Source organism: Hesperophylax consimilis, chromosome 10 (assembly GCF_061612785.1).
Source record: "Hesperophylax consimilis isolate HC1 chromosome 10, BYU_Hcon_1.0, whole genome shotgun sequence".
NCBI lineage: Eukaryota > Metazoa > Arthropoda > Insecta > Trichoptera > Limnephilidae > Hesperophylax > Hesperophylax consimilis.
The window spans coordinates 22612165-22636405 of record NC_142845.1 but is presented as its reverse complement, the minus strand read 5'-3'; the positions used below and the strand labels follow the sequence as shown (position 1 = coordinate 22636405).

At 32.7% G+C, this 24241-nt stretch overlaps 1 protein-coding gene across 1 annotated transcript in view; it reads right to left on the bottom strand.

The window, feature by feature from the left end:
* LOC149420470 (uncharacterized) overlaps positions 1 to 23790 on the bottom strand; it is a 744323-nt gene extending 720533 nt beyond the window's left edge. The window contains exon 1 of the mRNA XM_089636727.1: positions 23333 to 23790. The gene's annotated coding sequence lies outside the window, so the exon portion shown is untranslated. The remainder of the gene's footprint in view (positions 1 to 23332) is intronic.
* Positions 23791 to 24241: the final 451 nt, after the last annotated feature.

The window sequence follows — 24241 nt, the reverse complement described above, 5'->3', positions numbered from 1 at the left end:
ATTTTAAAAAAAAGATGAACTTTTGGTGAATTTGCAATTGGATGAAATTTATATAAGTCCTCAACTTAATTTTAAAGGGGGCAGTTTGTATGGAAGCAGTAAAACAGATTCATCGAAAATTGCAAAAACAGCTCAAGTATTTATGATTTCTAGCATTTTGTCAAAATATAAAGATGTGGTTAGTATAGTGCCAGTAAATAATTTGACTGCCGAGCAGCTGAAATCAATGATTTTAAATGTTATGAAGGAGGTTGAAGATATTGGCTTTCAAATCATATCCCTAATATCCGATAATAATGCCATCAATAGGAAAGCATTTGAATTGTTCCAACCCAATAAAATATTACTCCCCAGTGTGCCTCACCCGATAGATAATAGTAGAACATTATTTTTTATTTTTGATCCTGTTCACATAATTAAATGTGTGCGTAATAATTGGATATGTAAGAAGGGTGATAATTGCATTATTAAATTTCCTAATATTGATAACTTCGATGTAACATTGGAAGCTCAATTTCAACATTTGCGTTTAGTATACCAACTGGAGGAGAAGTCACTTCTTAAATATGGACACATGTTGTCATACAAAGCATTGTATCCTAGTAGCATTCAAAAACAAAATGTTTCATTAGCTTTACAAATTTTTAATGAAAAAACTATTGCAGGGTTAAAGTGTGTTGCACTCAAAAAGCCTGAAACATTTGTAAACCCTGAGGGTACATTACATTTTTTAAATATATTTTGTAGATGGTGGAAAATTATTAATGTACATAGCGCTTTCGAAGGAAAACGCTTTAACGATCCGCATAGGGAACCCATGAGAGAAACTAGTTTGGATAACATAAACTTTTTACAGAATATGTTGAGATGGTTAAAGAATTGGAGGGTTACGATTCCTGTCAGCGCTTCCTTAAGTGCGCAAACATGCCAATCTCTCATCACCACGTTAGATTCATTTTTGTCATTAATTCCATACATGTTCTCCGTGTATAAAATAGACTACTTATTGCTGGGCAAGTTTCAGAACGATGATCTCGAAGCGAGGTTTGGTTGTTATCGGCAAATGAGTGGAGCTAACTATTACATTAGCTACCTTCAGGTCTTAGAAAGTGAAAGAAAACTTCGCTTTAAAAGCAGTGTTATATTAGTATGTAAGGGAAATAATATTCCATTGAAAACACTTCTTCCGCAAGCAAGTGCATCAATTAATAACATATTTGTGGATTTAACTATTTATAATGAGATAATATGTTTGGAATTTTCTTTAGAAAACATTCCTGAAAATTTAATGCCAATTATTACTTACATTGCTGGGTATAATGTTAGAAGAGAGTTGCGATCAAAGAAATGTGATATATGTGTAGCGTGGCTTCAGTCGTTAGATAAGGAGGTAGAACTTGAAAATGTACCCAAAGAATTAGTTTTGGAATTAGATAGAGGAAAATTAATATTACCGACTGAGAGTCCCACTGTTGCTACAGCATTGGTATGGTTCAGTTTACAAAAAATTTTAGATTCTTGTCCTGATATTTTTATTAGTGGCCAGAATCAACTCTATATTTTGAATAAGATAAGTGTTACCAAATTAAATGATTATTTTTTATTTCAAAATGATTTAAATGAATGTAATTGTAAAAAAACTATGCAAATAATGTTGGAAAACATTTGTCATAGAACCTGTAAAATCCTCTTAAGTAACTTAGCAAAAAACAAAAATGATGAACTCACTGTACAAAATTGTTCAGGATCACGTAATAGAAAAGTTCAAAAATTAAATAGCGTATAATATCTTATGAAATACATGCCACAAATTCTCTTCTTTTGTAAACTTATTATTTATTATATTATGTATATGTGTCCATCTGATATGTGTTCAAATTGCACTTCCAACCTTCCAGTATAAACATTACTTTCATGAGGAATTTATTAGAAACTTATTTCCAATTATACATAATGTATTATTATACTAAATTGTCTATCTGATATGTGTTCAAATTTCACTTCCAATCTTCCAGTATAAACATTACTTTCATGAGGAATTTAAGAAATTAGTAATATTTTAGAAACAATTATTTGCTACATATTGTAATGTGTCCATTATTGTGTGAATATAATACCTATGTAATTTAATTTAATTACAAAAATACGATTTGTTATATGTTTCCATTATTATTAGAGATAAACCTACATGTGTTTTGTATGTTATGTCATTTCTTAAATAAAAAATACATATTTATTAAAATATATGACTTCATTTATTTCTGTACTCCTTTTCCTTTTTTAACTGTGCTCATTTTAATAATTTTAACATTTTAATTTTCGTAAAACTTTCGATTTAAAACATAAAAACTTCATGGCGAAAATCGACTCCCGTGTCGCATACGAACACTATATGACAGCACTGACTTCGTAATTCGGCGGTAGCGCGCCTAGGCCTGTTCTGTAGTAGGCCTTGGAACGCAGCTCTTGCAAACATTTTGTTAGTGCCGACGCAAACGTTCGGAAATTTCCGTTCAGTAATTCAGTGTTGCCAACGGATCTTGACCTAATATCGCCGTTTCTAATACATAAGGTAGTAGTCCAGTCAGTGGGGGATAAAAAAGGGCTCCACCTTCCAAAAGGTTAGGTAGTAGCGATTTTCACATATGTTGTTAAGATTGGGACTCTAAAGAAAAAAAAAAGTTTTCGACCTTGGGGGGGTCGAGCTCGACCCGCCATCTTGGATTGAAGGTGCCAAAATTTGTTTTTTTCAAAATAATTGTGAAGTGGTTGATTTTACAACCAAATTGTTGAAGGCAAACTTAAAGACAACTAAATTACCTACATTTTTTGTAGAAAGTTTTTTTTCTAAGTCTAATAGATAACGAGTTACAGTGGTTGAAAGAAGAAAATTTTGACAAAAATTTGTAAAACTCCAGTTTTCTTGATAAATTTTGTACGAACATATTACACAATATCATTTTAACGTATTTCTACGTTACAATATACTTATATAGCATCATCCGTGTGCTCGATGACGTTGATTTGTTATAGTGGGATCCTAGTCTACAGCTGACTTGGCAACACTGATTGAGTCCTGGTTACAGGACGTTGCCTGGATGCTCGGTCACTCAGTGTGCTCGTGGCTAGCGGTCCGGTTGCACGTGCTTACGATGTGTCTTGCTATGGCATGAAATGAAGGAAATTGATGGATTTCCTTAAATTCGAACTCGCCCATTTCCTTTGTCGCTTTTCACTGAAGAAGGAATGCGCAAAGGTATGAAATCATCATTTTATGGTGTTTTCGAACAACTTCCAGAAGGCGTGCAACTTGAAGGTAGCAAAATTAATGTTGTGGATGGAAGATATCTTTTACATAAAATTGTATGGAATCGGAATGATTATTTTGGGTCAATTTGCGAGAAGTACGTTCACTATGTAAGAAATCACTATGGATCACATGCAGTCATTGTTTTCGATGGATATCCGCTTGATGATGGTGAAAAAAATACGAAAACCGCAGAAAGACTTCGCCGATCGAAGAAGCGCATGTCTGCAGATGTTCTTTTCGATGAAACAATGCCAGTTCAAGTTTCACAAGAACGATTTTTAGCCAATGAAAATAACAAAGTCCGTCTGATTTCAATGCTTACAAAGCAATTTATACAGGATGATTTTACAGTTAAGCAGGCTGAAGAAGATGCTGATGAGTTGATTGTCAATACTGCGATTTTCTTATGTTCATCATATGACGCTGTTTTCATTATTGGCGAAGACATTAATCTCCTAGTTCTGCTGACAGCATTAGCACCACCCAAAAGTAGTATATATCTTCGCAAACCCGGGAGAGGCAAAACTTTTGAAAGTCTGTATTCCGCGAATAGTGTGAAATACAAAGAGGCGGCTGAGAATATTCTGTTTCTTCATGCCTTTAGCGGCTGCGATACAACATCGTCCTTCTTCAACCAAGGAAAAACAAAATTTTGTTCGCTTGTGCAAAACGACACAAGACTCAATGCCATGATGGGAATCTTCTAACAACATGATGCAACACTAGAAGACATAGCAGTTGCAGGAACACGCTTTCTTGTTGCTTTGTACGGGGGTGACATGGATAAGGAAACCTTGGAAGAAGTCCGCTACAAACGTTTCGCAAAGTCGACAACAAAAAGCAAATTCGATCTTGCCTCTTTGCCACCAACGAACGACGCTGCACGGTACCATGCATTTAGAACGTACCATCAAGTCCAAAAATGGTACGGAATCCAAAAATATCCAGAAAACTGGGGCTGGAAACGTGACACCAACGGGCTTGTTCCAGTAAGAATGAAAAGAAACCAGCACCCGAGACTTTATTCAATTTTATTTCATACAATTGTAAAAAAGGATGCGGCGTTGCATGTAGCTGCAGGAATGCTGGATTGATGTGTTCTATTGTATGTGGGTGCTGTAATGGTCAAACATGCCGAAATTCGCCAGAGGTTCACATCGATGTCGAGGACGAAGAAGAAGAGATTTTGTCATATTTTAGAAAAATATTCACATTTCCGCCACTGTAACTCGTTACCTATTAGACTTAAAAAAAAAACTTGCTACAAAAAATGTCGGTAATTTAGTTGTCTTTAAGTTTGCTTTCTACAATTTGGTTGTAAAAACGACCACTTCACAATTATTTTGAAAAAAACAAATTTTGGCACCTTCAATCCAAGATGGCGGGTCGAGCTCGACCCTCCCAAGGTCGAAAACTTTTTTTTTTCCTTAGAGTCCCAATCTTAACAACATATATCAAAATCGCTCCTACCTAACCTTTTGCAAGGTAAAACTCCCCACTGACTGGATTATAGCGTAAAGTAGCCGAATTTGCTGTTAGGTGGGACATGTTTAAAATTGATGTTTTTACGTGAAAATAAAAATTTTGTGGGGGAGGGGGGGGGGGGTGGCTAGAGAATTTCAAAAAAATAAAATTTGTCCCCAGGAAATAAAAAAAATCATGGCGGTGAGGGGGGGGGGTGGCTAGAGAATGGGACATGTTAAAAATTGATGTTTTTGAAGTAGGTAGCTTAATTGGCGACCAGTCGCCTTTTAGATTTTTTCGGCGCCGATTCTCGCTCTGAGTAGCCTAAATGGCAATATATCGCCCTTGTTGGCAACACTGGTACTGACGTTTATACATTCCGAATGAAGAAAAACGAACGTTTGCGCTAGTCTCACGGAATTCCGAATACGGAAAACGAATTCGGAAATCGAATACGGAAAACGTATGTATGCGGCCAGCCTTATCTTTCTATTTTCCTGTGTATTCTTCTATTTCATATTTCATTAAGGTTTATTAGTATTATATTTTTCTTCAATGATATATTACATTGATGGGTATAACCATTCAAAAAAGTTAAAAAGAAAAGTTGTTCCTGAGTTTTAATTTCTTTTATTTTTTAATTTTAAAATTTAAGGTATTAATTAACACATTTATTGACTGACACACCATAATATATTGGGTTTGTATAGACTTCCATGGTTTATTAGTATAATGGATAACTTTCTCATTCCATATTACCAAGATGTTATTATTCCTCATTACCTCATTCCAACCAAAAACATGACAACAAGTTATCGCGACGATTTATTCCCTATATCTGTATGGCGAAGTGAGGGGTCGGTGTGCTCCTCTCAGTTCCTTGCGCGTACTCGGTACCTTCATCACGTCACTCATTGTCACCTCCACTGTCAAATTTGCTAGCTGGAGCGGTAATATTCCTGATAAAACTCGCAGCATCACAATGGAGCTTTGTTTCCCGGTTAGGGGGAAAAACTGCCAAGAAACGAGCGAAAATTTTGACGTCACAGTACGACGATTATAGAACTGTGAACGATATTGTATTATCTACTTATTATTACAATAATTACAAAAGCGTATTATCCAAGGTTGATATTTTCAGTTGCAAACTTACCAAATACAAGAGGTCCATAAAAGAATATTTCTCTGATAGTTTGTGAATAATGTTTATGTCTCTATTGTTTATATCTCTATTATGATTTGATTTATGTCTACAACCTCTCTCCATGGCTATAAATGTATTGTTTTGTAAATTTTTCGTTTTATATAATCTTTGGTTTTGTATAAAATTTTAATTCATATTCCTTTCTTACAAATTTAATTTACGTCACAAGGAGGAAATCCATAATTAGTTTTATTTTACTATTACTTATGTACAAACTGATTAAATGTAAACTGTCGATTTCCTGAAAATAAATAAAAAATATAAATTAATTAATTAACGGCCTCTGTGGTCAAAGGGTTTCATCAAACGGTTTAAATCCTGGTATGCACAATAAAATATTATCTAAATATTACAATTTTTAAACGAAATTTTGAAACAGATAAACGTGAGAAAGATACGGTCACATCTAGGACTTGAATCCAGGACTTTTGCCGCACATTAAAATAAAAACAGATATTTTTTTATATAAAACACTACCTTTATTTCATTTAGTTTGAGATGAATCTTGCCATCATACATAAAGATAGCAGTCAATAAAAATATGCAGAAAAAAATGACAATAATATCCATAGTTCTTATATACTATTAAAATATGACCGAAGGAAATAGGGTCCCATTAGCTTAGGTGATAGAGCAGCGTCCCGGCAAGGCGAAGGTTTTGGGTTCAAGTCCTAGACGTGACCTATCTTTTTCTGGTTTTTCAATATATACAGGATGGAGCAAAAGTAATCACCCTATTGAAAAACGCTATAACTTTTGCAAATGGCGCCAAATGTCAATTCAATTTTAACATTTGTGAATTAAACAAACGTATAATACAAATCTACAAGACATAAATCGGTTTACTCAACAAGAACGCGGAATAACAAGCAGTACCAAAGATTAACATAAAAAAAAATTACACCAAAAGAACATTTTTTTTATTTTTTTTATTATTTTAATATAGATCATAGTTACATTAATACATACATTTTTTTGCAAAATATAATATTTAGGTACATAATTAGTCATGTATACCTTATCAGAAAAGAGGAGCTCTTGTGCCTGATAAGGGAGCCACGATTCTTACATCGGATGATTACTTTTGTCCCAACCTGTATATGTATTATTTTGAAATATTATAAAAACATTGTGTGTTGTTTCTCAATTAAATCGTTCAAAATAATGTATCTCAGTATATACAAGATACTCTCAGTAGCGCACGGGTGAAAGACCACCGTTCAGTTGGAATAGCTTTAGCTATCTTTGGTGACCAGATCTGAATGGCCACCTATTTTCCTTCTATCCCCTTTCCCATCTCCTTTCCCTTCAAACAACCTTCAGCAAACTTCAATTTCACAACTTACTCCAATTGGGGAAGCCATAGTCTCACTGGCTCCAAAAGGTTGATAGCAGTTGGTACTTTGTTCGGTATTCAAATAAGAAGTTTTTTAAAAAATCGATCAATTTTACGACCGAAATCAATTTTCAAAATAAATGTGTTTTTTTTTTAATTTTGTCAATTTTACACAGTTTGAAAATACAAGCAAATGGTAAGATCACGTTAAATTTTCTATGTATTATTAATATTTGTTATTGACCGTAATAATGTACAAACAGTTTAAATACTTCGGGCACCCCGAAAATAATATCAGAATAGACTAAAAATCATGTAAATAATTGACGCAAGTATCAATATGGTTAATATTTACATACTATCTATAACCACATTAATGTGTACAACGAAAATCACGACTCTTGTCAAGTCAAAAGGTTACCGCAAAAGCTCGGTGGTTTTGAACCATAATAAATATAAATCATAATCCACACTTCAAAAATTAAAGTAACTTAAATTTAAATTTCACCAAAGAATTAATTGTATGAGCTTTAAAGTTGCTTCACTCCAAATATTACTCATTTAAATTTTCGTATTTCAGTAGGACTTGTTGTCATTATAGTATTATGTGACACATCATATCGACACATCATTGCACCATAAGGTAAGCGATATATTACGCTATATGCATCATGGCTTATACCAGAGGTCGGCAAACTTATTTGCCAAAGAGCCAAATATGTATGTACATTACAACGATTTAAAAAAAATAAGAGCCAATTATAAAAGCATTATAATAATCAGTTAAGTATTTTAATATTAAGTATTACACTTTTACGTAATTATGATTATTATTATAATATTATGTATAACCTATGCAAATATTAAGTTGAGATATAATTATTTTATTTCAAACAAATAAACAAGCAAAATGAGAAATTTCTTACAATCAAACTGATTGATCAGTTTTGTAAGATTTAAGTAACGTAAAATATTGTACAAAGAAAAATTAAAAAAACAGATTAAAAATATGATTTAAGATGATATTGCATCTCCTTCGAAATTTTGAGTAAGTCAGGTTTGTATGTTGTTGTTCTTAATTTTAGGCACGATTCCAGGTTGTCATCAATAAGACGACTTCTCAGTTTACTCTTGATAAAGTTCATGCTTGAAAAGATTGTTCGCATGAATATGTAGAACCGAAAAGGGATAGTACAGAAAAAGCGAGTTTTTTCAGCTGGTCATAAGAGTTGGGAATACTATTCCAAGCGTTGAATAAATATGATCATGTCTTCCTTCTCTAGGTCTTTCAAGGTTGACCACTTGTGTTGTGAACTAAGCTCACATTTTTTCTTCTCCAGTATTTATAAATCAACACAAAGACGTTCAAATTTAGAGCTCCATATTTAGTAGTGCTTGTCAATGAAAGAATTATTTTCTTGGCGATGCTTTAGCAGACTCGGAAAGTGAAACAATATTTCCCTTGCAAAATCTTCAGCAAAGAGGGATAATTTGTTTTCAAATGAAACGACTTCTTCTAACATCGAAAAAATTGTATTTCCTTTCCCTTGTAGTTTATGATTAAGTTTATTTAGATGAGACGTAACGTCTACCATGAAATAAAAGTTTTGAATCCACTTATCGTCTGTTAGTTCTGGATAGTTTACACCCTTCTCAAGGAGAAATGCTTTGATTTCTGTAAACAGCAATTAGAAACGCTTTAAAACGTTCCCTCTTGATAACCAACGTACCTTGTTATGAATCAGAAGATCACCGTACTTACTCTCCATTTCAACTAAAAATTCTTTGAATTGGCTATGATTAAGAGCTTTAGCTAAAATGGAGTTAACAATCGTAATCACCAATTCCATAACTTTACAAATTTATTTTGGAAATGTCTGCACACAAAGCGTTTCTTGATGAATGATGCAATGGTAAGCAAGTATCTCGTGATTATTATTTTCTTTCAAAAGAGCAACAAACCCCTTCCTGTGGCCGGTCGTAATTTTGGCCCCGTCTGTTGAAATCGACACAATTTTTTCGAGAGAAATTTGATGTTTATCCATACATCCAATTACAGCGTTTGCGATATCCTCTCCACGCGTCTGACCTTTGAGTGGCAATAATCCTAAAAGTTCTTCTTTAGGACCTGTATGAGAAATAAATCTTACAAAAAGCGAAACTTGCGCTGTATCATTTATGTCACAAGACTTGTCAACTACTATTTATAAAGCCTAAACCAATTTTAGATCTTCGATTTGCTGGATGGTTATATTCGAAGACATTTTAAGTGTTCTATCTTTCACTGTTTTGGCAGACAATGGAACTCTTTAATTTTTTTTTTAATTTCTGCCTTGTTCTTAAAATCCCGAAATAGTTCTTCGGATGCCTTTACAAAACAACTTTTAATGTATTCGCCGTCTGTGTACGGTTTCCCTCTCTTAGCAATCTCTCGACTAACAACAAAACTTGCCATATTAACATTACTGAAAGATTGCATCCAGTTGTTGAATACAGAAGTTAATGTCTCTTGAGTCTTCTGGAGTTCCTCAACTGCTTTCTTCCTTGCATTACCGACAGGATATTTATTGCTAAATGAAGTGTGTTTATTTTAAAATGTCTCTCCAAATTTCACTTCTTGTTATGCGCCAATTTTTCCTTACAAATTATGCATGTCGGGACATCTAAGTTTTGAACAAACGCGAAAGTCTCGGTCCACTCAACTCTAAATTCACGGTTTTCATCTTCCGTTTTTCTTTGCTTCTTTTTGGTAGCGATGTGAAATAGGGGACCTATAAAAAAATCCCAAAAATATTTTTTTCCGTCACCAATACTAAATAACTATCATATTATAATATAATTTTTTTCCGACACCAACACTAAATAAATAAAATTATAATTAAATGATTATCATATATGTACATATATCAAATAAATATTTAATTAATGATGTAAATACCTGTAGAATGTGCAGCTAGATGGAAAAAAAACCCTTGTAACACGTGCGCGACAAACGCGACTGGCGAGGTGACTGCCATGTGACTGCTATCCAACGCCAACCAGACTTATTGAAACGCGAGAAGAGTCTCCCTCGCACCGCGCACCCCACAGGCGTCACCCGCCGATACCATCGGCGCGTCTTGCGCGCCTTTCCGTGAACTTTTGCGCGGGAGCCGCACTTAAGAGGCTAAAGAGCCGCATGCGGCTCCGGAGCCGCACTTTGCCGACCTCTGGCTTATACCAATGGGAATGTAAGCGAGCAATATGCTGAAATAGGCCAAGCCACAAAAATATAGCGCGCTTATAGCGTGGTCTGCCACAGCCTTAATGCAAAATACACAAATGATGTATGTATGAGGCAGACGTACGGCCTGCCTCCGAGAGCCGCTGATTTCTTGTGGGCGGAGGGGGTAGGGAAGTCGTATGGAATCGAAATTAACGGTAGCTGACATGGCCGCGCGTTGTTCAGTTTGAAGCGCGCCTTGAACATTTGCAACGAAATTTAAAACATACTTTTGTGCCTTCAACTTTTCAACCCCGCAAACCGCCACTATTTTAAACAGTAGCAATCTCTAAGTTAGCAAAATGTTACGGCCTTTAGCTCCTAGTATTAGATTTAAAAAAATATTGTCTAAAATGCGCTATTACATAGTTAACTCAATATTTAAACACACCAAGAAGGATAATTTATTTCGTTTTCGGGCATTCGAAAAATTTTCTGTCTTGATAAATTTGGTAGATGCTTTGAACAAAAATAAATAAATGCATTATTTGGCAGAAAAATATCCTCCAGAACTCTTTCAAAGTTTCCACGGCTTTAAAAAAAACCTAAGCGCAGACTTTATTGCGAATATTGTTCTGAAAAAAGGTTGCGTTTGAGTGAAGGTTTTATATCCTGCTGTATTAGGCGAGATCATTCTATCCCGATATTAGAATACGGTGGGAAATAATCATCTTTCTGTCACAAAACCCTATGCTAAATGAACAGATGTTTTCTTGTTTGGTACAAATCATTTCACTTCGTATTTTTTTCAAGTTCCTAAAAAAATGATTTTCATTTATTTTATGAAATAAGTGAAATGTTATAGTAATCCAATATAATTTTTCTAAACATCAATGATTTTTTTAAACAACTTAAAAAAAAATGTGGATTTCGCATAATTGTGCTAGCTGATCGGAACTCTGAGGAAGACTCTAGCACCTTTAATAACTGGGGTATGATGTTGAGCTGAAGAGATTGGAGGAAGGAACGAGATAAAAAGTTTCTGACTATTCACATATGTTCAACCGGGGCGAAACTTTATCTCAACTTGAGTTCTAGAACGTTTCATAAATATACCTTTTTAATGTTATTAAAAAATATGCCTTCATAAATTGCATTAAATTTATAAAAGTAGCCCGGTTTCGAACTCATGACCGCTGGATTCAGTGTTCACTTAGCCGCTAGGTCACAGGGGTGTATTCTTTTATGTGAAGATAAGGGAAGAGGAACATAGGGAAGTCTCTGTATATTCAAATCTGGTCACCAAACATGGCTAAAGCCATTTCAAGCAACGTTTAAGCAAATGTCCTATATTGGTTTTAAATAAATAAATTGGGAAATATAATCGCTACTTCCGGATTGTTCGTCATTGTATTTGGGTTGGAGGCAGTTTTCAACTAACAAAGGAATAATACTAATAAAATTAATTCTCCACAGGGGTAGGCAGAGATAATGAAATACCACAATGCAAATTTGGGAAGCGGTCATGCGAATCGCCGTCTAGGGAAACATTTATTGGATAAACAACATATCTGACATAAAGTGGTTCCATACGTTTAGTGACCTAGCAAGGGTGCCCGTTTTCATCGTGGGGTGAAGTTTATCTAGGTCTTGGTGGAAGATGCGCCTTCCCACCTACTTCACGGCGGACCAGCTTGGTTGAAGGAGGCTTTTTGACCTTTCCAGCAGGACTCTATCAACCCATCGCCTTGCACCCTTATTGGGGGGATGGATAATTATGGAGACACTGACCCCCAGATTCTTACTCACCCCTCATACCTTTTCCTTTCCAGAACTTCCTCTCCTTCCTTTCCAAAAATACCCTCCACACAGCATCCCCTAAGATGACAGGCTGTGACGGAATTTTTTTCATCATGGCCTCCTGTGTGGAACTAATGAAAAAGAAAAATTTGTCTTCATACACACTCCTTACTTCATTAACTTTCATACATTGCCTCACGCAACCTTAAATGCTTTAGTAACGGACTAAACGACTCAAGTAATGTTCACTAACTATATATTTTAATAATATATTTGTTATACTACTATAGTACCATATTTTTACGGCATTCCAGACTTCCATTCGCCTATGCGAAAATAGTTCCGATATTTTAAACGAATTGAAGACAAATTTGCTAAAGAATTTTAAGAGATCTCATCTTTTTTATACTTTTGCATTTTCACTAAATTTTTTACATGTTTTTATGCATCCTATTTTTTTTAAATTGATAAGTTAGTAGTATTTTTTATAAAACATTATTTTGTAATGTGAGCCTCACTAACTTACCTATGCTGAGCGCCCCGTTTTTACAATTCTTTAAGATAGTTACAAAAATGTATGTAAATAAAATGGACTGTTTTGAAATTAAATTAAACGAACTTAAATTAAATATCAATAAATAAATAGTAAAATAATGTATTAAAAAAAAAATTTAAGGCAGTAATGAAAAATTAGGCAAAATTTATGTAATTATTGGTAGAGTTGTGTATATTACGTGTACTTTGTATTAAGTTTTATTCAATTATTGTTTTTTTTATTTTTTTATCTTTAATCCATATCTTAAATTTGGTTTTTGAAATACTTTTTTCCCTCATTTCGCGTGTAAAAATATTGAATGCTTGTATTGCCTGGTATTTGTGGTGTCTTTATGTCTGTCTTTATATTTATCTTTATTTTTGTGTTGATCTATCAAAATAGTTTTGGTGTGAAAATAACGGATTCTTTGTCAGAAATGTTAAACGTATTTTTATCACCTTCTGGTCCAAATATTACGCGAAGACTGTATATTTTTCAGACAAATATATATTGTACACACCTAAAAGTAATTACGAACTCAGACTTTGTTCAATTGAATTTAGAGGTGGGGCATGGTGAAAACACACTACATTTTGAATTGTAGCAAAAATATATGTTAAGAAGTTAGACAACGTTGTATTTAACTGACTGACTGAAAATAATTTTTTTCTTATAAAACTATAAACCTCTAATATTTTATGAAAAAAAAACAAACATAATCGTGAAACACGACAAAAAACGCAATATACAAACTTGTGCTGAAAAGACCACCTATAAAATACCATACCAGAAAATGAAATATGAACTTTGCTCTTCGAAATACTAGATATTAGTTTACTAATTTCTAAAGAACGCTGTTTGCTGCCATTACCTTCGAGAGAACATTAATTTCCATTGTCCTTTATGGAACACGCTCAAACCAATTATTCCACATCTAGCATTCAAGAACTAGGTAGGTACCTAACTGTACAAAACATTAATTCATCTGAAGAACGTACACCGAATACAATTTGTCAAGAAAAATCAAATTAAGGCGATGCACTACGTAGTAATGCAAAATCATGTGTTTTTGGTTTAAAAATTTGGTCACCTAGAAACGTTTCAGATGCTTTAATTAAATACTGCGAGTAGTATACATCTTGGCATTTGAAATAATCGAGTATTTTTTAGATAAATCTTTTTATAAGCCCAGTAAAAAATATGTATAAGGCCTATGAAAATTGCTTTAAAGTTAAAAATCTCCTACTTACAAACCCATTTTCGGTTATGATTTTATTGTATAGTGTGGAAAATTAAGTTATTTATAAAATGAATATTTGTAAAAAATTAAATATTTGTACCTGAACATCCACACAATAAAATAAAAGGCACTTTTTGGCCATGTTTTCTTCTTGCATAAATCAAAACAGGCGGATGGTGTTAAGCGGGAATTTAAACCTTATCGTCATCTACGTAAGGGCTGTTATTGATAGCGGCTCCATTTAAAATATTACACGACGTAGTGCATCGCCTTAAAGAATAGCATTTGAATGCAATGAGGTAGTCAAAATGAAGTAAACTATGTTCCTTTCATAGAATTAGGAAGAGCACAAAAATTGCGATGATGTGTTTCGAGATCCAAAAGTCTTTCCAATCGGGAAATAAATTTCAAATATGCATATATTTTATCATCATTATAAAATTAAATCTACACACCATTTTTAGTGTGATCGTATATTCAGTGGTTCTTCTGCTTTGCACCTATTTTAGAAACTGTCCCAATCATAATCTTGCTGTTCGTTTTTCTTACTTCCATAGATATTTAACTCGGCGTTAATAAGGTGAGAAATTATTACATCAGCTATGAGGCGGGTAGGAGATACCCGAAATTTTAACGCCGATTTTTTGATACTTTGATTATCCAATTAGTTTTTTTTTACTTGGGTTATTATTAATACTCATTCAACAAGGGAGTAAATAAAATACTATGTTTAAGATTAAAAAGCGTTTTTTTGTTATTAATTATTTTCTTAAGTTTTGGAAATTTAACATTCTTTCGTACGAAAATCTAACAAAATTACAACTTCTTTGGTTAATAAACATAAGTTTAGTATCTTTTAATTATAAAAATAAAACAAAGAATACTATAGATTACTAAAACTATAAGAATACGAACTCCGACCACGAGGTCGGGTATGGCGTACCTTAGCCACCTTTACGCAAGCGTATCTGAAGCCGGCGCGGCTCTTCACTAAACACTGCACCTCGATTCCAACTCCATTACTTCCAGCTGCTGTGGTATTCACATGGCATCAATAACATTAAAAAATCTACGTTTAAAAACTTCAAGGGTATAACATACCCGACCTCAATCATGCTGGCTTGGTTAAGAAGATGATAGACAGCCTTACAACTCACTCACTTGGAACAAATTTCTCGCTTCATTCACATTCATGCATTGTCTCTTACATACTATTCTTGACATTACCCGAAGTATTTCATTCACTCGATATTGCCTTCCTCGGGCATCCCCGACTTCGTCTATCCTTTAAATTCGCTTCTTATTATTCGAGAATTATTTTCTCACAATATAATAAAAGGCAGAATAAGCGACATGTTTATTATTACGTGGAATTGAAATTGCATATATTTCATCAAAAATTTGCCTACAGTAAACATTAATTAAAACTATTTTCATAACATTTTGTTGGATTTTTATTTCCTTTTTGACAATCGTTTATTATTGTTGGTGTTTTTCTAAGCCCATAATATATCTTTATCGCACAATAAAAGTCCTTATTGCTTTCATGCCATTTTAAAACCGTGGTAACAAAAAGCTCTGTAAGAAAAGATTAAATTTTTCTTTTTAATGTTAGTCGCGTGTTTGAATTTTGCTACAATATCGACAAACGCGAAAACCAACAAAGGATTTACTAAAAGTGTAGCGAAATTTAGTTTTCAAATGAAAGGGGGATAAATGATTAGTCATTAAGTTTGTCATCAAATTTCGCTATTTTTACTGCTAGAGAAAGAAACAGGTCTGACCCTGAATAAATAAAAAAAAAATACTAGTTTGACAAAGAAAAGCCTAAGAAATCAATGTTTTCATGTGTATTGTATCGAACAGCACACGGATGTACATTAATAATAGGAACTGTTTAATTTTATCCCAATTAACAGAGAAACAATTGGACCAATCAGTCAGTTGTCCAACGACATTCGTAATTCTGTGTTTAATTAGCAATTCCTTACCCAAGGTACACCCAGTGAGGGAGAAACCATTTACAGTCAATTTGACTGGAATGAGTGTCCATTACATTTATGTTATTAATATATGTATTCAAATTCATAAAAAAATCCATTTATGTATCAAATAACCATCCCATTCAACCCTTCTGGTGAAATTTCAATATTTTAAAAATATGTTGAAACAAACTTCACACAGAAAGTCATAACATTAGTCAATGTATTAGATATAAAATAAGTTTTAACCAACTGTTCTCGAATAATTAGTTACTTCAAAATCCAAATTCTCAAATAAATAGTTTTTTTTTCGTAATTGTAAAAATCATTCACTTTGTGGCTCATCATAATTTACAATAAAAACACATAAATTTGTTTTTGACCACTACGATAATCACATATACAGAATGTTTATGTGATATCGGGTGTAGATCAGTTTTTAATATTCTCCTGACGAAGGAAGGGTTCTTCCGAAACCGGTAGAGTGAAAATAAAACTATAGTGGTCAAAAACAAATTTATGTGTTTTTATTGTAAGTTTTTTTTTCAATTAAAACCTCGATAAAACTAATTTATTTAATTAGTTCGTTAACTGTTGATCTATTTACTAATAATGTCTCAAATTTTTCATCTTCTTATAATTCTTTAACTTCTCCATCCTCTTTTTGCAACTCAAACTAGCTATACATCATTTTCCTTATTTTCTTTTTTATATTATAGAAATGTATAGATTGTACATATATAACTGTTAAATTTTAAGTTGAAAAGTTTTAACGAAAAATCGCAATATTTACAATTTGTTTGTGTTACTGACTAATTGGAAACTGATCAGTATTTTGTAGCAATCCATTTAACGCTAAGCCATTCGTTACGTTATTTTATATGACTCCCGATTATTCCAAAATAATATGAAGTATTTCATTTTAATGACGTCTACGCGAAGAAAATGTGAATGCATTTTTTGTGATTACCGTCGTAAGAGTCCCAACTGTCCAGAGCGAGTAAGCTTACGTGGTCCCCAATCTGGGGAAATTTATGAAGTTCGAGGATGGAGAAGATGACGCTAAAAAGTACCTAGACATTCAAATCTGGTCATTAAATACGGCTAAAGCTACTTCAAGCAAGTTTTGATGCTGTAGTGTGACTTCACATTTCACGCAATAACACGCTAATGTTAAATTTATAATAAAGCACTAGAGCAGAGCCGTGAAATCATGGGATATTAAAATGATTGTAAGATTTATAAAATATTTGCCTAAAAATCATCGTTTTCCAAAAATATATTCTTAATTTTCTTTGTAACGTAATTTTTTTGTTTAAAAATTAGAAAGCTGATCAGAAATTTAAATTTTGAATGTTCAATCTAAGTAAAATTAAAAAAAAACGCTGTAAAAAAATTTTACGACAAAAATACATATTTCAAATATATTTAATTTTCTTATTATTGATAAAAATTAAATAATTTTCTCATTTACCTACTTTATCGCTTGTCTGAAAAATAAATTGCAATTTTTTATGAAAATTTGAGTTCATTGAAGTTGAAATCTAAATTAGTTTCTTTTTATTTTCGCTAGCATTTAACGTGAACCTTTAAACACGATGATGAAACTTTATTCCCACAACTTCGTTTCCACATACTGCACGTCACGGCGTCTGTTACAGTTATGCGAGCAGTACAAGATAAAAATATCAGCGTTGCATATTTCATAATGCACCCGGAGACATTGTGAAGGCAGGATGCATCCGTGGCCGCATTGCATAAACAAGATGGCCGTAGTTGTTTCTGCAGTTTTGCATTCGTTTCCGGTGCATACTGCCTACTGCCTGCTGCCTACTGCCTGATGCCTGCTGCCTACTGCCTACTGCCTGCTGCCTTATGCCTGATTCCTGCTGCCTGCTGCTTTCTGCCTTCTGCGTGCTGCTTACTGTCTGCTCGCTTATACAATTATACGCCCCCGTATGTGAGGGAATGGGTTAGTGAAGACATTACTAAATGAAAAAACGAAGCACCGATTTAAAAAAAATAGTTATCTGTTGGATTGTTGCATTTTATTTTATGTTTTATATGGTTCCATGACAATTCAAAACAGTGACAATTCAACACACCTTTAAAAAGTGATATAAAGTCATTAGAAACGATGAAAAAAAATAATTTACCTAACCTAACCTACTTAACCCTTAAATGCATGATTTATTTATTTTTCTGGAAAAAAAATATTTTGTAGATATTTACATGCATATGCAAGGAAATATAAAGAATTTTATTTTTTTGTAATTTTTTAATGATATTTGATTAAAAAAAATTGTTGCAGGTTTACAACACCATGTATTTAATAAAAATTAATACGAACAATTTACGGATGAAAAAAAAATAAAAAACCTGAAAACATTTCTCAAAACTAATAAGTGTACCGGAAAAATACGAGTTATTACATATAAGTATTGTATTATTGTATCGACTTACCTAAGAAAATCAAAATAATAACAGCAAAACAAAACTGTAATTCTAACCTCCAACGAATTTTCGAGAATCTTCACTTTGTTAAGGAAAAAGTGACATTTGACATTCGCGAAAGAAAAAAAAGGTGTTGCCACTCGATAAAATATATTACCGTGAACTTGATAATTCTAAAACGGCATGCATTAAGTATACACCAAAGAGTTAAAGGTGGTTTGAACGGTATGTTGCAGTTTTGCAACAGTATGCATTTAAGGGTTAACCCAGTAAATATTTTTTTTGTTTCATCATTTTCCATGACTTGATGAATTTTCATTTTGATGATTTATCCGGGTCACCGTTTTATATAGGTACAGCATTTATGTATTATATATTGATGTCTAATTTAGTCTATAAGTTACAGCTTTTAAAATGAATTTCTGTTATTTTTTTTGTTGTGTCTTTTTTATCATTTTAATTTTATTATTTCCATTTAAAGATCAATGTTTCCAAATGTCTAATTTATTATTTATTATAAATATTTTAATGAATATGGCTCCTACAATCCAGCAGCGAATTAAAATATTGCATTCCTTTGTATGGTAAACTGTTTAATGCATTGGCTTTGTCTTTTTTGGTAGTCTAATTTCTATGCACGATCTTGTGTTGTGTCTGTCCTTGTTAGATAACGTTTTTTTTTAAATGTATTCAGTATTTTTTAAATAGGTTGTTTATTATTTTATGCTTAAATATCATCGCATTTTAACAACACAATTTTACAGTCATTTAACAATGTGCATTTTTTTTTCAATCTGATATTTTTACCCTAATGGTAATATGTGTTGATGCTCTTACTAAATTTTATCCGTAAACTAAATGTTGTATTAGATAAAAAAATATTATTCTATGCCTTCCAGTAGTAAATAATTTACTATTGGCACTATTTTTGCAAAATCTAATGATAATATTTTTATTTTATATCTGCAGTTATTAACGTTATAGCTCAGGACGAAATATATTGAAAGAAAAAACTCTCATCGTTGAAAACTTAAAATACTTATCGCTTTTGCTGCTTATTTGAAATTTAATTGATAAGTTAAATCTGATGTTTATTTTGTATGCTTTTCACTCTGGGGATGCTATGTGGAGGAATTTTTTAAGGAAAGGAAGAAGGGGAACATTTGGGAAGGAAAAAGGTATGACGGGTAGGAATCAGGGGCCAATGTGTCCAGGAATGACGGGCGTTTAAATTCATCCTTATCACCGTGATACACGGGTCGAGTGAGACCTGCTGGAGAGTTAAACATATCTCCCTCAACCAGTCTCTTCAAATCCGGCCCGACACACAGTAGGTGGAAGGACGCATCACCACCAACAAGAAACTGTCCTCACCCCGTAAACCCGGGCACACCTCCTAAGTCACGAAAACTAGCGAACTACTTGGCGTGACCTATAACAGCGGTATTGGGTATCCAATTAAAGTTTACCGGGGAGGCGGTACTTATACCCGCCTCCCAAATTAGTAATTAATGTGATAATAAAAGTCAACTATCCGAAACCAGCGTGAAGTTGGTAAACAACTGGTTATTCAGACATGGTAACAAAAAATTGCTAAAACATTTAAAGTAAACATCGTTTAAAATGAAAATGGTTGTCTGTGACCTGGACGATACTAGAAGCATTTCCCATTCTGCAACGAAATGCAAAGGTCATTTATTTGAAACATAAACAATTAACATATTCATAAATAAAAACCAAAATAAGTATTTTTGTCATCGCCGGTTTTGACTTTCGTGATTTCTGAGTTCAGAATTTAGGAGCTAACGGCTCTACCAAAGAGGCGTCAATAATTCAATCAACCACTGTCAAGTCGCTCGTCATCGTCGATATTTTTCGAAATAAAACATTAAAAAAAATTCTTATCAAAAATTGCGTATGCTTGACCACTGTCATAATATGGTTAGTTATGAATTAATCTTACACCCGTTAATTCAACCTTTAATTTATGATCACTTTTCAGAGATAAACAATATATAAATAATATTTAAACCCGCAGTGCAACATTGAAAGCAATGCATCATAGAGCTGTATACTCAATATCACCGGGAACCCTTATTTCTTGTAATGGGAAACGTAAAGAAATTTTGATGTAAAAGGAACACGTTATGGATTAAAAAGTCTGGTTTTACTGGTACTCTAATAGTCATTCGACACAATGTTGAAAAATACAATAAAATATCCCTCCGTCCTATCTTTTTCACCTGGGATTTTAGAAAAGTACGCTGCAGGAAGCGAGTCGAAAATTTATTTTGCTTACTCTGTTACAAAGCAAGAGCTCGAAGCAGTTCGTAACGCCAGTAAAAAAATGTGATTTCTGTATGCAGTGTATTCTGAATTGATGTTTAATACATTTCGGAACATTGCGTTGTATTAAACTTAAAGGTTAGGAAATATAATACATTTATTTGTGATAATGACTTTTCTTGTCTTGATATTTTTCATAAATAGCTTTGATGTCTTCATTTAGCTGAATTAAGTCTTCAAAGAAATCTGTGTAATACTTTTGAAGATTACATATAACTTCATAAATATTTTTCTTTTAGTATGAATTCACCAAAATAGTATTGTATGATGAACATTTTAATATTTAAGTAATTATAAAAATAGAATTATATTTTCAATCTTGACTTAAATAAACAAATAATACAAAAATTATTTTAACTACTAATTTAAGGAATATTATGTTACCTAGTAGTTTCATATATTACAGTTATAATTGGTATTTCATTTCCACCAAACAAGTATATTTACAATCATAACAATAAATTTCCATTATTGGAGTCAATTAAAATAATTTATTATTTAGATTAATCTATTGCTGCTTTATTTTCCTAAAAAAATATCTTATAAACTTCAAAATAATGTTAGAATTATAATTTTAAATCAAGTAAGAATTAAATGTTCACATTTTTAATTTGAAATGCATATTACTACACAATAATAAATTATTTTATTGAAGAAGTACTGGGTAGAATACTAAAAAGATGATAATGAGTATAAATACAAGTGACAGTGTTAGATAATAACAATTTACGCTGTAATCAATTACATTTCACTATTTTTTTCTTCATAACCCACACACCAACTGCTAAATGAAGGCCTTACTAATAGACCACTCGTCATACTAATACAATGTATCGTTTGAGAAACGGCAATGATCCAAAAATAAGACTAGTCAACTCCTACAATCTACACCATTCATTTTTTCTTACCTTAATCAAATATTCACATGCCTTTCTTTCTTAAAATATTCTCTATTTACTCATATTTGTTTCTTTAAAATAACAACAACAAAAAACAATTTAAGAAATTCTGTTATACTTTGTTAATTATAATGACGCACATGGTATCAAGTAAGCTATTTTCTAAGTAATTCAATTTTGAGCATCTCCAATAACCGCGTGCTTATTCACAGGAAGAAATCAACGTTTTCAATTGAAGTTTTGTCAAATAGAAAGGTAGTTTATTTTGTTATCTCGACCCAGTTGATAACGAAGATACCCATTTTAGTTTGTTTTATTAAAATTAAGTTAATATTCAGTTAACAAAATTTAAATAAAACCATCGTTAAAAACCCCCGATATCCCAAAATTTGTGTATAAATTTTACAAGTCCAAAATATCACAATATAAGCAAGAAACTGATGAATCTACGTCCCATTTGTTTTACGAGTTGATTAAGTGGCATTATTTTTTTATTTGAACTGTCGTTTTCGAGTAAATTAAGTAAGAAGTTGGAAATTTTTAGATTAAATTTGAATAAAATCACTTGCTAGAGGATTAATGTCAGCTGTATCTTTGCTGCTGTTGCAGCTGTGTAGCAATTAATATCTTATTAGAATTTTTTCCACGCCTTGGTTACAGAATAAATTGGAAAGTTAAACAAAATTTAAATGCTCGGTTCGAAAAATAAACTTTTTTGGGTTTTGTATGAGATGTATGTAAATTCATCAGTTTCCCGCTTTTACTGCAAGTTTCCGGCTACCATGTATTTAGGTGGGTAACACAGTTTAAGAAAAAAATGTACCCCAGTCTGAAGATGTACACGTCCAACGCCAAAAAATATTATTTAAAAAATGGAATAAAAGTTTTAAATTGTTTAAATAAATCATTTTAATTGGTATTCCGCAGTGAAATACCCAGTTTCAGAATTATCTTTACGATTAAAACTTTCTCATTAATATTACAAAATATGTGTACTGCACTCATTTGCAATTTCATGGTAATCTACCAGGGATCGGAGATTTAAATATGTAAACAAATCTTATGGTTTTGTTTATATTACAACTTTATCCATAAAATATGTGCTTGTAGCTTAAGCCCGTATTAATTATCATACATTTACCATTGTATGATTATGTTTTATATGAATTACTTTCTTAAAAGTCTTGTTACCACGAAAATCTACTATAATTTTTTGAAGAAGCATAATATCTTTGGCTGTCATGTCTTTTCATTATAATTATAAAAAATCTTTCAATTAGTATTTTTTGTTTCACATCAACAATTTGATATACTTACTGTTTAATCTCAATCAAATTTAAGTGCATTAATAACGTAAAGAAATACCATCAATGTTGTTACTTTTATTCAAAATATAATAATTTTTTTTATGGCAAACCTGCCTAAAAGCAAAGTTGTAGTACCCAAACAAAGTGTAAAAAATAATATTACTTATAGTAATAAATAGTTCCTAATGTTTAATATTTGAAATGTTCATTTTCTGGAAAAACTATAAGCGTCTGTTAAAAAAAGAAATATTACCTTTAATATGCCGGCAGTAAAGCAGAAGTGACACTGGAAATTATTTAATTTTTCTTGTCTTGACCACAAAATATATCACTAAAACTTATTTAATTGTTTTCACTTTTCGCGATGGAAAAATATTCTATTAATTTCTACAAAAAATATTCCACACTTATTAACTTAACATAATCAATACCATTATAATTTTAATTTAAAAAAATGTCAACCTGTCAGATTGTTAGCGATTCATTCAAACCTTTGTAAGACAAAGCACTGCCGAATAAAAATCACACGAAATAATTATTACATATTGTCCAGCATTATTTTATTTTCATATTGAATATGATCTGAAGCCGATCATTGAAAGCGCGTTAATGAGCCCGTACCTGCTGCGGAGAATGTTCAGTCAATTAGAATGTTATTCCCGAGATTCTACTACGAGCGTTCGTAGCGGAACCCTTTGTAACTGAGGAAAGCGCGACACGACCATCCCCTGCGAGACTCGGCTCAAGACTGGCACGAGGTCGGCAGCAGGCAGCAGGCGGCAGGCAGCTCCACTGCGAGAGGCGAGAGGCGAGACGAGCAAACCAACCCCGGACTTACGTGCTGCCAATACACCCAGCCCGCTTTCCCATACCTACCCCAGCCACCTTTACAGCGGCCGGCGGAGCGAGCGAGAAGCTAGCAAACCCCGTAAACAAGCGCCTCGCGCCTGAAAGAGAGAAAAGTGGAAAAGTTACTCGCGAACTTAGCGTTCGTTAAGTTACAGACATTGGTTAAAACTAGTATCAAATATTCTCGTTTCAATCGCGACCATTTTAATACGGGCCCTTTTTTGGACTGTGGATGATTATTGTAGAAGAAGAGTCAAATAATTATGTTCCAAGAAAACATTGGCGCAATTTTTCGGCATAATGAAGTTGTATT